This window comes from Pseudorca crassidens, chromosome 6, assembly GCF_039906515.1.
Source record: "Pseudorca crassidens isolate mPseCra1 chromosome 6, mPseCra1.hap1, whole genome shotgun sequence".
Lineage (NCBI taxonomy): Eukaryota > Metazoa > Chordata > Mammalia > Artiodactyla > Delphinidae > Pseudorca > Pseudorca crassidens.
Window position 1 is genome coordinate 67882958 of NC_090301.1, and position 14678 is coordinate 67897635.

The following is a 14678-nucleotide window of genomic DNA, read 5'->3' on the forward strand; positions in this document are numbered from 1 at the left end:
GTTTCCTCTCTACCTGTTCCTTGTGTCTCCATTCTCACCCCCAGATTTCCAATCAGGTAACTTGGAGTAATGTAGATGCAAATAAATCAGTTCAGTCACATCTTCCTCTATCTTTTTATTTGCTTAAAAAAGGAAGTCAGAATCCATAAAGCCATACAGAATAAAGATTTGTAAAAGTATGTAGGCTTCAGATCAGAATCCTGTTTTTTCCTAAGCCGTACATATTATAATGAATAGAGACTAGCCAATTTAGCTTTAAATCATTCTCTGGTCTTATCCCCTGCCTAAAGAATACTGGAAATTAGATTGAGTATATGTCCAAAAGATATTGACAGGCAATGATTATTCATATAGTTGCTACTGAAGTGTGCATGCTATACTGAGGGAAGACATATAATGGAATAGACAGAAGTAAGTGGTTACAAAGAATTTATTCAAATGGACCAGGTAAGACCTGATTTTATAGTTGTCCATATAATCAATCAGTTTCTTTCTCTCCCCCTCTCTATATCTGTAAAATCTGTTTAGTATATCAATGTACTTAGACATTCAAAACATACATGTTCTCTCTAACTTTCACTTATTCGATACTAGGATTTTGCCATACAGCAAGAAAAGTTGTTTAAAATGGGCAGTATATTGAGTTCAAAGGACCCATACAGTTCATAAATTCTCTGGTGTCTACTGGATTTTTCATCAGGGAGACTTCCAATAAAAATGATCTATTTTAGAAATAATATTGTTTAGTAGGTTGAAATGTGGTGTAATAAAATTAGACCTTCAGTCTTCTAAAGTTACTACTTAGATGGCACCCTTGGGATGGTAAAATGGCTGTATAAGCAGATGAATCAGACAGTTCCACTGATGGGTACATTTGTCAGTCTCTGTTACAGATATAATATATTCTTATATCTGTAATCCTGACACTGTTACATCCAAATGAAATCAACATGAGGTTGTCATCTTTAAGCAAATATGTTAAGTGTTGTCTTTTGTGCTTTGGATTTGAAAGAAAGGGGCCCAGGGGAGGCCGCATCATGCAAATGGAACAAATCCCATTTCTTCTGAGCTGTGCTGTTTTCCCCTCCATGGCAGCTGGCTGTGTTATCTTTGTGTGTTTCTCTGAGCGCTGACAATTCTTTCAGTGATCTAAGTTAGGGCACATTAGAAAGTGGAAGCAGCTGTCTGTCGCTATACTGAGAGACGTGTTTGCTCTACTGCAAAGATGAAGGACCATGAATCCTTGACACACTCCCCCCGCCCCCCCTGTACTTTCCACCATGATCAACATTCAGACGCACAGATTGTCTGCTTGGACAGTTTTTTGTTCTGACTGACAGCATCTGGCATAGACAAATTTAAAAATACATAGCATGCCATGCTTGGAATTGGAACATCCCTTCTTTATTAATCTTCTCATTTAAACCATTCATTTACATTTCAAGAAAGGTTACAGCTTGATATGGTTGAAACGTTGATTTTTAAATGAATAACCTTCTAATGAAATGTCTTGAATGAGTACCAAGCAGCTAGTGTTCATTAAAAATTACACCCGATTAACACAGCCTTGAAAGCCTGAGAGGAAAGGGATTTCTTATTGTTTTAATCCACAGTGCAATCCGGTGTTTACCTTTCTGGCACAAAGCGAATAGAAATGATGCCTGTACTCGCAACACTTCTGATATTGAACACAACTATGATATCACCCTTAAGCTGACAGAACACTTGGCCTTGTTTAATCAGCTTTCTCTTCCTCAGAAAACCCCCAGAGTGTTAAAAAAATTTTAAACGTCACCAAAATCTGCCTTGTTCAGATCCTCTCTTTCTCCATGTCCCACCCTCTCCCCACCCCAAAATACTATGTCTCTATGCCCAAATCAGAAAAAAAAAGGCTGATATATTTTCAGATGGAAAAGTGGTACAGAACGCTTTTAGATTAAACATTCCCTCTGACCCCAGGATGGTGGATATACATTTGTTTGTCTGCATTACTTTAGTGATAAAACATAACAGTGCAAAAATTGCCCTCTTTCTCTGCCTCACGTAACTCCCCCATACATACTCACATTTCTTATCCATTTTCAATTCCACAGCCAACCTTAGCAACATGCTAGTCTAGCATTTATGTAAAAATAATATGAAAAGTGGCCATATCAGTCAGTCTGTGAACTTTGAGTCCAGAGGACGGGGGGTGGGATGTGGGGGAAGGAATCCTCCTTTTATCCTACATTTTAGACTTTTCATATCACTGCAGATTTCAGCTATAACTACTCAACCGCAAGTGTGGCTGCAATAGTTCTAAGGGGTGTATGGAGGGAGGGGTGGTACAGAATTTTATATATATATATATATATATATATATATATATATATTAGAAAGGAACTGTTCAGGTGCTAGGTAGTAAATATGTAAAGCAAGCACACTGGTTAACTTGGAAAAATAGGCTTCAGAGAGAAGTTCAATTAACAGTTGTAGGCAGAAGAGGTGATGTATGTATTCAGCATGTGTAAGAGGTCATTTGCTTTAGGATAAATTTTGACGAATTTGAGAGAAATAGATGCTGAAATAAAAATGAAAACGGATTACAGCTTCATATCAAAGGCACTTTTACATTCTTGAATATAAGAAGGGAAAATGACACATTTTTACTCCATGGATTATATATTATTTTAAAATTTTGCTATTTTGTGTTTTGTGAACTTGTTTCATTTAAACTGTTTATCTAAACAAAATAAATCTTGGAAGTTAATGTTATCTTTGAATCTGGAATCAGTTTATTGCTTCACCCCTCAACCCAGACCTGGGCTCTAGAAATTTAGGGTAGACACTGTTTGGTTTCTGTTTTTCTGTTCTTTCTTTTTCTTTTTTTTTTTCAAGAAGCTAATGGCAGGGAATCAGATCAGAGTAGATCTGGTTCCAGCATTTTGATTGCCAGTTAATGTTTTATAATCAACATTTTAAATATAAATTACTTCATTTGTTATTTTCCATTTTGATTTTTTTTAATGACCAGGTTTTAAAGGTGGCCATTGTGCATCTGTGAGCAAACTGGGAATGGGTTAGAGTACACAATTCCCTCGTGTGAAAAGCCAGGTTTAGCAGTAATGCTTTTAATCTGGACTTGTAGGGGATTCAGAAGCATCCACAGATCTGCTCCAGTAATTATCATACCCCAAGTGGCACTGGAAGAGACATTTGCCTAAAAACTTGATGTCTTCATTACGCTGTTTACATTTTAATTAGAAACATGAAAATTACTGATTCATACAGACAACTGTAGTTTAAGTGGTTTCGTTCACCATCCAATAAATATAAAAAAAAAAACTCACCACAGTTGGCATAAATAGTTTACTAGGAATCATTCATGGGAATAATGTGTTGGCACTATAAGCCGCTTAAAATATGTTTTTATTTTACCAGAGGTAGAATTTGCGTATAAATTAGAGAATGGCATTTTAAGTTGACAGTCATTTATGCAGAATACCACCCACATGCAAATATATGTATGGGTGGGTGTGTATACTTTCTGTGAGTTTATACAGTTTTACAGTATTGTGGATGTGCACATGTACACGTCAGCCTAGTCGATCAGTTTTTTAAATGCACGTCCTCTTTTAAAATCCACTCAGAAATGCTGTGGGTGTTCTAAATATGCCCATCCACAAACACATCTTTTGTCTGTTGGGCAATGGCAACTTTGCATTAAGGAAAAATGTTTATTTCTTGTATGCATATGTCTCAAAAAGGAGTTGCTGTTGCATTTGCTCCTTCCTTCCCTCTTTCCTCTCTTTTCCATTCTCCCGTAACTTTTGCATGTACCTGTCAATGCTGCTGCCCTAAAATCGCTCCCACTCAGAGCGGCTGGACTGAAGCAGGGTGGCTGTCAGAGTCCATTCCTGAGTCAGCAGCACGCCCATTGCCTGAATCTTGCGACAGTCACTCATCCAGTTTTCCCCTCCCCAGGGGACAAGCATCCTCATCAGTGAAGAGGAATGACCCTTCTGTCTGGCAGGCTCAGAATCCCGAATCTCCCCACTTCGGTGTGTGAGTTCAAATCCCCTCGTCCTGGAGGCAGGGCTGGGACTCCAGCTAATGACTCCAAGATACAGAGAGGGTCAGCGCACTGGTGAGCTGGCATACTGAGGCATTGTACGAGCTGAGTTGTACATATTTCCCATAACTGTAGACTCCTCTCCATCCCCTCCCCTCCCCTTCCAAACCCTTTACTATTGATCAATATTATGCAAAAACAAACCAGGAAGAGCCGCAGCCATTAAAAGCCATTTTTCTTTTCCTCATCTTTGTTAGAAAGTTATTGACCGTGGCCGAAGGAGGCTCTGTTATTGTTTTTTGTTTATTGTTTTTTGATTGAACGGAAGCAGACAGTAAACATTTACATTATCTCACTGTAAAGCTCACATTTTAGGCCCATCTTTATTTTACATTTTAGGCCTATGGGCTATAGGTAAAAATGAATTAAAATATTACATAGGAGGAAGAGTCTACACATAGGTTTTCTACTTGAAATGTTAGAGCAGTCATTGTTTTAAACTTCTGAACGTGAATGTATTACATAGATACTCCTGCTAACTGCATGATGTGATTTCTGGGAATTCAAGGGAGTAAGATGAATTCTCATGAGGTGGTTTCAGATGATAGATTTTGTGCTTCATTTCTGCATCTTTTGGTGTGTCTTTTTTAAAGTTCTAGGGGGTTGCCAAAGTTTTAAGATGCTAATCAGGTGTTTTGTGTAGTCCACAAAATTTTAGATTTTAATGAAAACTCACTAGGATCATTTTCACGGTCAATGAGGTAATTGGTCCAGGTAACCAGACCGGGACTTTTAAAAACAGTTATTAGTGCTTTGCGTTTACCAGGCAGAGTCCCCAAGCACATCAGTTAGGGGAATAGTGAATTCATAGGCATATGTTCATTGGTTTGCTTTGCAGTGCCTCTTTTTTATGGGGGCGGGGGCAGGCAGAGCACTTATTAGGTCTCTGTATTTCCTAGATGCGATTAGACACAACAGTCGACGTCTGTAAGGACAGAAACATGTTGCTTCCTTGTACACATGGCAAAATTCAAATAGTTCTGTGCTGTTTGGTAAATCCTGTCTGCTTTATGCAGTGTGGCCCGAAGCAGTTGTGTGGTGAGGGAATGCTGGCTGCTGGCCAGCCATTGACTATGAGATCCTGGGTACCTGAGAGCTTATCAGTTCTTTTGCTTTGTAAAAGAAAAAAGTGATGAAAATGTTGGTAAACTGCCATGAAGGTTTAAGGCTGCTGGAACAAGGAGCCGTGTAATCAGATTGGAAAATGGAGCTCGAGATTCTCTGCATGGAGAGCAGCCAGCCGTCTGTGGACCCCGTGAGCTGCTGTGCGAGTGCCCGAGCTGACCACTTTGTTAGCAAATCAGCTTGTTTGCTGCAGCAGCAGGGTGGAAAAGACCAGAGCTGGTGATGGTATGTAACGGAGGGAGAGCTCTTGCATGGCACAATCTAATCAGCTTGCAATTAGCTTGGGCTCTACAGTCACCTTAATTTTCTTCTTTCCCCCCTCTTTGTGTTAATACCATGCACTTTAAACAATTAAGTAAGGGAAGTAATCCTTCAAGCAAATCAAAGCCATCCTTCAATTTTATCACCCTGCTGAAAAAGTATCAGGTGGTCCACTGGTCTTCATCAGATGCTGGAAATTCTCCGGCTCACTGTAGCATAGAGAGGGGCTTTAACCAACTGATTTTTAAGATGATCTTTCACATATCTTGGCAAAAGGGGGCAGAAAACGGTGCATCGTTTAAACTAGCGTTAAAGTTAAAATTAATGTGATAGGGGGATTACAAATACCTTTTGGTTTATATACAGTAGCGAATCTGTTTTATATTTTTAATAACCAGAGTCAGGCTCTGTGTGTGTGTGTGTGTGTGTGTGTGTGTGTGTGTGTATGAAAGAGAGAGATCTGTACGTATATATCTCATCTATAAAATCCTTTATGCTGCTGTTTGTTTAGGCGTTTCTATACAGCACCTTTCTGAAGGCTCTGATGACACAGCCACTTGTACTGATAATTCCACTATTTCACCTTTAGCAGACTTGATTCACTAAGGTTTAAAAGAACAAGGATATCATTGCCGATCATATGTGTTACTTGTTAATCCTTTAAAATAAAATTCAGATCATGTGGGGAAGAGGTGAGAAGAGCAAAGCATAAGTTTGCAAAATCGGCGTAATAGTTTTATATATTACTTAATTCAAGGACAGCGACTTCTGAGATACTGCTTAAAAAAGACCTATTTATCTAAATAAAATAAATCATCTAATAACATTACTTAAGCTACCTTATATCAATTTTCCTCTTCCAGAAAGCTTTTGCTAAAATATTATCCATGATATGATAGGTTTTATTAAGAGTTTGTCGTGAGGTGGAAAATGGGAGTTATCTCATGAATGTTTCCTTTAGAAAGCAGCATAGAGAATGATGATTAGAATTTTTTTTAATGGTTATTAAAGAATTAATTAGAGTATTTTAAGTGATATTGCTCCAAAATAGTAAATTCCTTTCTGGGGGTTGTTTGTGTTAATAGAAATGAACATAGTCATAATATTGTTGCTATTGGATTACATTAGTATCATATTTGAATTCTCTCCATGTTGTCAACATACGAATTTATTTGCCTTTATTAAATGACTCAATACTACTAACAAACTCTCTGTCTTATTTTTTTCCTTCAGCAAAAAATGTAGCAATTTATAACCAATCATTTGGATTCAGGATTTTTTTTTTAATTTGACACACGATTCAAAAAGGTTAACTGTTCATGTACTAATGCTGTGTGAAAGATATCATGACTTCTGTTTTGCTCTACTTATTTGATTATATGTCTTACTTTTGTCTTTGGAGGAATGAATTCAGTTTGATAGAAGATGAGAATAGTTACTATAAAGTGCATTTAAAATTAGGTAAGCTTCTAAGTTTGCCTCGGGGTTTTGCTGGTGTTGCATCAATGTGTTCTTTTTTTGTGTGTTTTGAACTCTTTTTTGTCTTTAATTTAAAAACTGGATTAAAAGAAACATACATCATCTACACACATCTTATGCTGCAAAGATTCACTTTATATTCTTTTAGAGGACAAACTCCATTAGATATGCACTTACTGTACGTTGGATTGTAAATCTTAGAATTTAATGGTAATTCAGTGAGCAGTTATTGCTTCAGTGGCCTTTTTTTCTTTCTTTTTTGTCCCATCTCACTTGTGAAATAGGGTTACCCTTTACAAGTGTCACATCCATAGATTCATCTTTTGTACTTTGTAGTTGTTCCCGGTACATCATTCTTAAGTTTAAAAAAAAAAAAAAAAAAAGGCAAAGCGATGATGGAGGAACCATGCAGTAGGTGGGGAGTGTGTGTGTGTGTGTGTGTGTGTGTGTATGTATGGGGGGTGTGCGTAGAATGAGGGGTATCATACCTATGCCACAGAGACAGACAGACAGAGAGACCCAAAAACACAGGAACTCCAGCACCAGAATAAGCAGGACCGTTAGCATCAGTCTCACAGATTAATCTCTTTTTCTAAATATGCATTTCCTCTAACCTCATTCTCAATCTACTGTTCAGTTTTCCAAAACAGATTGCATTCTGCACTTGAATTCCTGGAAGTAGAAATGGTATCTGATTGGTACAAGTCTCTGCCTTGCTTACACTGTTAATATTCTTATCCTTTTTGGACCCTGAAATACTTTTTTTGTAGAAACAATATATACATTCATAAAGAAATTATAAAGGGATTCTCCTTTTGAAGATAATGAGTTCTTTTCAGGAACTGCAGGTTACATGGCGCACAAATGAGCTCTAAGTGGGGGGATTTAAAGTCCTGCTACAGCATTTAATTTCTTGAGGAAAAGAGTTCAGTTCAAGGTTAGCCTGTTATTGTGGCACTGGCAACTACTTCTCACGTCCCCGTTCTTCTGCCAGCAGTTCTGCACAAAAGGCAGTCATTTTTATTTAATACGCAGGGAGGTATTAATCACTGCAGTATTTTCTTGCAAAAATTTATCTTATCATATTCATTGTTTCACTACCCATGACAATAATAGGTGTTTAATTACTCAGTAAGAGGCGTTTATAGATTCCATTTTTCCTGTGAGCTGGACAAATGGTATTGATTTTGTACTTTGATGCAACACGAAACTGTATTAAACACAATTAGAATTCCAAGGCTGGTAAAATGTACATTTGTTATGGTAACTGGACTTGCTTTGAGAATCGGCAAGTATCTTCTAATCCAGGCGATGCCTTTGGTATAGAAAGGATATTTGATTTTATTGCTGCTCTGTGGTTAAAACGGAATGCTCTTTCTTCCTCACGTTGTGTGTGTGTGCGCGCACGTGCACACACAGACAAGTGTGTAGATTTTAGTTTTAGTGAAGCAATAAAGAGTTTGTATGAAATGAAAAGATTTGAAACGGATGGTTCTTTGTGGTCAGACAAACCATGGTGTACAGGTGAACACTGACTCCATGTAATCTTGTAATTGTGTCTCTTTAGCTAATGCTATAGGTCTTTATTTTACCAATAAATATGTTATTACCTGGGGTGGGGGTGGGAACCGTACAAGATGAAATGGCACCTTCATCTCATGCTGGATTCTGGTTTACTTCCTTTTAAGGTGATGAGGAAGACCTCCAAATCCCTGTTGTGTCATAAGTTAAACATTGGGTTTTGTTAAAATTGGCGCTAAATAAAACCTTTCATTTAGCTGACACTGTTATGTCACAGACAGGCAGCATGAGATCTTGCACAGAACTAAACTCAATTCTGTTCTACAGCAGTAGTGCAAGTCTGCCTGGGTTTTGCTTTACCTTGCTTTTCACAAACACATTTCCACCCGCATTTGATACATCTAAAACCATAATTTGAGAGGACTCTCTTGTTGGTCAGTGCATTAATTGCCTATGATTTTCAGCTCCATACAGATTTATTTCCTGTTGAGGAAGGTCATTTAGCCTTACCAAAATAAAAAGCAAAATAAACCAAGGACAGTCTAGAGGTTGCTTAATCTTCATATTTTTCACTAATGGGTAGCTTGTATCCTTGCTAAATCTTACTTTATATTTCTTTCTAAGGACCATAGACCTCCAAGCTGGAATTTCACAGTTTTGGAGAATTGTATGGATGACTTTTATTCTTAAGAAATGGAGATTGCTCATTGACACAATTGCTTTCTGCATCAGGAGGGTATTTTATTTGTCAGAACTCTAATGATTACTACTGTAACATTAACTGATCTCGCTACATTGGCACAGAATTTTTAAAATTTGTGTAGCAGACACACAACTTTAGGGAAGATTTTACAAATACCTATCATTTGCTTCATAGTAAAGAAACAGTTGCCGTCAATTGTGTATTAGTTTTAATCGAACATTCCTTATTCGGTTAATATTTGTATTGTTATTTTCCTTATGGGCTGTCATATGACAGCATATGTTAACATTTGTAAAGCAGTGAGAAAATAAATATAAATAACAGTTTACATCCGGCTAGTGTATTTCTTTTTTTTTTCTTTTCTTTTCCTCCTGGAGCTTCCAAGAGTGAGAGAAAAAATAAATTGATTGGCCTGACCATTTTAAAACACCATTCTATTTTTTGCTCATAGATATGAGAAGAAAGCCAACTTTCATTCCGGGAGCATGTGTGTTCTATGTTTATTTTGCTTTATTGGGGCTGGGCACATACTGGCAAGAGGGGGCTTCTCGGGTAGTGGAATCTGAGGTCTGTAATGTCCTGTGCAGATAGATCCTTGATCACATAGCAAATCGCTTCTTGGGCCCAACAGCTCAGTGGGGAATGCTGTAATTTGTAACATGGGATCAAGCTTTGGAGGGAATAAAAATAATAGTAATAATTTCCAAACCTTTGGCCTTTCTCCTATTAAAACTAAGGTCCTCTTGATTCTCTGACTTGGGTCCTGGGTGCCTAGTGATTTGTTTGTATCCTTTCCAAATGAACTGTTTTGTGTTTTATATTTCTCCTTAGACAAATCATTTAATTATTGAATAATGTGAGTGTAGTTTCAATTAAGTGAAAGGTGATCACATGTAATTAGCTAGTTGCAAAGTGGATTACATAAAGAATTGGTATGGAAGCTGTTTATGGCTAAATACTACCTTCTAGGAATGTTTTCATTGCAAAGAGGAGTGCGTTGTTGCTAAGGAGTGTCTGGATTTGGAGTTGGGCTGCACAGCTCACTTTACTGCAAGGTGGATGTGTTCCTTCTCTGTATTTGGCAAGGGCCAAGTTATGTGGTGTCAATGGAAATTTGGCTGTATGAGGAAGCCGAGTCCTCAGTATGGCACCCTGATTGTGTGAAGATTTACACTCAAGCATACATATACAGAACAGCCATCTCCATTTTCACAGTCCTTTTTCTCAAACATGTTTTTCACTACTGTTTAGAGCCTTGTCACTCATATTTAAGGTAAGGTAGGAGCCTGGGTCTGATGATCTTTTGATTATTTCTAGCTGTAATGTTTCTGATTCCATAACGTGTCATGGAAATCATTGATACACATAAAAATATCTGATCTGCTTTATTTTCAAGATGAGAATAGCAAAAATGATACCAAAGGTGGCTGTAACAGGTTTTATCTCTTATTAGCAAGAAGCTCAGTCTCTCCTAGTGGGGGAAAGCTAGGCACACAAAACGAATGCATTTTCTTAAAGCTTTACTTATGCTGGCACTTAACAGTATCAGTCACACCTGTCCTGAATCAATTGACCAAGTATTTGACCAGAAAAGCCAGTCATTTCAACTCGAGGATCAATTGGAGAGACTTGTATAGCGAATATCTTGGAATCTTCAGGAGAAATCTATTTTGAGAACTTTACATTTGTCATCTTGTCTCATAGAAACTTTCTGTATCCCTGTGAACAATATAGTCAATGTGCAGCCATTGCTTTTTAAGTGTTCATATCGTAGGTAACTTCTGAATCCCTTTAGCTTTTTTCCTTTGGGGCAGTGTAGTCTTCTGTTTGTGGAAGCATTCATTGTCTCCAGTGTGTTAATACATCTACTTTCGTTTCCTTTTTCTGCCCTTGCAGAACTCGCCCTCCATCCCTCCAAACCTCGACACTGCCCACTCTTCGTTACAGTCAGGCAGCGTCCTCCTAACCTCACTTTTAGCTGTTTGAATAAAAAATCGATAAGACTATTCAAGCCATTTGGAACTTTTTAAAAAAGAGAAATAATATTTTAATTACTTGTGACATGCCAGTTTGAAGCCCATATCCTCCTTTATGACAGTTCAGTGTAGAAACTACATTGCTTCATTTCAGTAACTTTATTACCGTTTGGCTCAGAGATTGCTATTTCGCCTTGGCCACAGATTTCATCAGTTGCCCGGTTCACCTTTGTCCACACTATACTTGTGAAATGACCTCGTCCGTTAGTGCTTGTCAATAGTAAATTGCTATATTCTGCACCTAGAAACACACCAAATGACTACAACTCTTTATTGAATAACTGAGTTTGTACTTAATTTTTTAAAATTAAAACTTAACTGGCATCATCTTAATTACCACTTAATACCAGTTAATTAAGGGACTGGTTAGGGTCAGCTATCACAGACATTATTCTTATTTGTAGTAGGAATGGTGAGCACAGGGTAGTGTGTGGGTGTCTATACGATAAGTGTGTTTTCTTTGGTGTGCCCCCCCCCCAATTTTCTAACTCATCTATCAAAATAACAGGGTAAGGTACTCAAGGTTCAATTATTCTGATGACATCATATTAATTTTCTTTTCAAGAATTCTCAGTGACTATGTCATCTCTTCACAGAAGCTCTTTTTAAATGCTCAGAAATCTGTGCTTTTATAATATACAAAAAAAAATAGGATTCAGTATCAAAATGTGGCCTTTTTTTCCTAAAACAATTATTAAAAGAATCAAATATAATTTTCTTTTAAATAAATGACAACAATGTATTGGGGAGTACTCAAATTTATGATTATATCAAGACTAGATATAACTCTGTTGAATACCTAATTTTCTTAACCATAAGCATATACTTTACTTCCCTATAATATTTACATGGAAAGAGAAAATAATGTTCACTGCTCACCTCTTTTCACAAATAGTTGGGCTCTTTTATCTCCTTAAGAAAGCTTCTGCCATAAACAGGTCACTCTTAAGTTGCCTGAAAATTAAGTTAAAATAAAAGAGCAGTATTCTTGGAAATCTCATTTTTATGAAATTTACAGTGATATCCAAATATTACTGTTATTTTCCAAATATTGTTTGACATGTACTTAGTTGTGGCTGAATAATTCCACAAAGACTTTTTTAATCTACTAAAAACACTTAAATTCCGGATTCTATCTTGTCTGGGTTTTTAACCTTCTTTGTTTTTGTTTTGTTTCTCTATTTTTGAAATAAGCTGGTATCAGACAGTTTCCCCACTAAAATAAAATGAGGCATAAATTGTTGAAGAGAGTACTTCTGACAGATAACCATGGTAAGCCTGGTTGTTTTCATAATATTCTTAATGACCTGAAATGAAAATGATTGAAATTTAATTCCTAAATAGAAATTAAGAATAATTGTATAATAATTGCATCATTGAGTTGATATTAGGCAATGAAGACAGGAAAGAAACATTAAGATTTCTCCTTCCAAATGCAACTGATGTGAGGCTACCATTGCTGTGACATTCAGGAATATGAAAGTTTTCATTAGTTTGTTTATACCCTTGGGCTTATTTGCTGTGTGTGTGTATATATATATATATATATATATATATATATATACACACTATGTAGTGTATATATATATATATAGTTTAAAATGAGATTAGTGTTCTAGAAAAAAAACTTAATAAAAACCTGTTTGAAAATAAAATTTTGTCAGATTTTCAGCCACAAAGATTTCTTCAGTGATGCACAGTAACTAATATTTCAACATTGCTTTTCTTCAAAGGCCATGATTTTTAGGTTGCATGTAGCTCAGGACAGAATTCTATCAAATCAAAAATATATGCAATCTAAATGCAGTTTGTTGGGAAGATATGCAGAGAGTAGTATTGTGAATTTTTAAATAGTGTGGTTTAGGTTCGCCTTACAAAAAGAAAAATTAGCATAGTCTAAACCTGAAATAAATACAAACATTTTTCACCTGTTAGAATCATCCTGTTTAGGTTTGTTCTACTAGATGGTACTTAAATTTCCCAGTAAGTGCAACAGTCACATTTAATGCACAATCTTTGAATACATTGTGCCTATTCTAGTTCTTTAAAAAAACTCATTTAGAAATAATAATGGGTAGAAATCACCAACGTGGACAATTAAATGAATTATGGGTTCAAATTTACTGATAGATAAGTTAAACATTAGAGCCATGAAGTGTAAAGTTTGTGTAGCATTTAACAAGCCTTGGAAGAGCATTAGAAGTAACTTATGTGTAATATGTAATACTAATAGAGCTTCACAGAGCCCCAGAGGAAGCTGCAAATGTAATTCAGCATGCTTTAGGCTGTCCGAGATGTTGAGATTATGTTCCATGAAGACCAAAATAAGGTTTCAACAAGGTTTTCCTGCAAGCATGTAAATTCTCCAGATGAGGAGAAATGAAAATATATTTAAAATTCCAGCAGCTTAAAAATGCACACATTTATAAGTGTGATGAAAATAGATTTAAAGTTTTTATTTTCTCTCTAGTGGTTGGCATATCTTAACTGGATTTTATGTTAAAAACATGTACATAGCACCCCTATTTTGTCACTGTATTAATGGAAAAAAGGTTGAGGAGATAAAGAAGAGAAAAAGGAACCATTACAATAAAAGATTTTGAGTGCTGCTTGAGAGTTGTGGGAAGCAATCTTGCATCATATCTGTTAGGATTGACCAAAAAAAACCCAAAAAACAAAAACAAAAAAATCAAAAGAGTTTATTATACAGTGCTCTTTTTTTTTTAGAAGTGCCCCATATTGTCAGCTTATATATTTATACACATACACATATATACACAGTGGGCTGTAATTAAAACTTTAAGAATCGAGTTCTACCGTTATCTGGTAGTTCGGGAGGTGAAAACACTTCTTCTCTGGATCTCAGTGTTATTCTTTTGAAAATGGATAACTTGCATCGAAAGATTTCTAAATACTCTTCCAGCTCAAAAACACTATGAGGACCTAAGTTTCATTTTATGAAGTTCCATTTGAAAATTTTTAGGCATGTGGAAGCTGATTGTGCTGCTCAATTTTTCCTGGTGGATATCAGCTGTGCAACAGAGTGTTGAGCTATTAGTAATGAGGTGGATAGACCTAGAGTCTGTCATACAGAGTGAAGTAAGTCAGAAAGAGAAAGACAAATACCGTATGCTAACACATATATATGGAATTTAAAAAAAAGAAATGTCATGAAGAACCTAGGGGTTAAGACAGGAATAAAGACACAAACCTACTAGAGAATGGACTTGAGGATATGGGGAGCGGGAAGGGTAAGCTGTGACAAAGTGAGAGAGAGGCATGGACATATATACACTACCAAACGTAAGGTAGATAGCTAGTGGGAAGCAGCCACGTAGCACAGGGAGATCAGCTCGGTGCTTTGTGACCGCCTGGAGGGGTGGGGTAGGGAGGGTGGGAGGGAGGGAGAAGCAAGAGGGAAGAGATATGGGAACATACGTAT

The 14678-nt window shown here is 36.7% G+C and overlaps 1 protein-coding gene and 1 long non-coding RNA gene across 3 annotated transcripts in view; one reads left to right on the forward strand and one right to left on the reverse strand.

The window, feature by feature from the left end:
* The window catches only part of FIGN (fidgetin, microtubule severing factor), a 122992-nt gene that overhangs the window by 17439 nt on the left and 90875 nt on the right, over window positions 1-14678 (forward strand). The window lies entirely within an intron of this gene.
* LOC137226592 (uncharacterized) overlaps window positions 12115-14678 on the reverse strand; it is a 135828-nt gene continuing 133264 nt past the window's right edge. Inside the window, exon 4 of the long non-coding RNA XR_010944416.1 lies at window positions 12115-12190. This is a non-coding gene — a long non-coding RNA (uncharacterized lncRNA). The remainder of the gene's footprint in view (window positions 12191-14678) is intronic.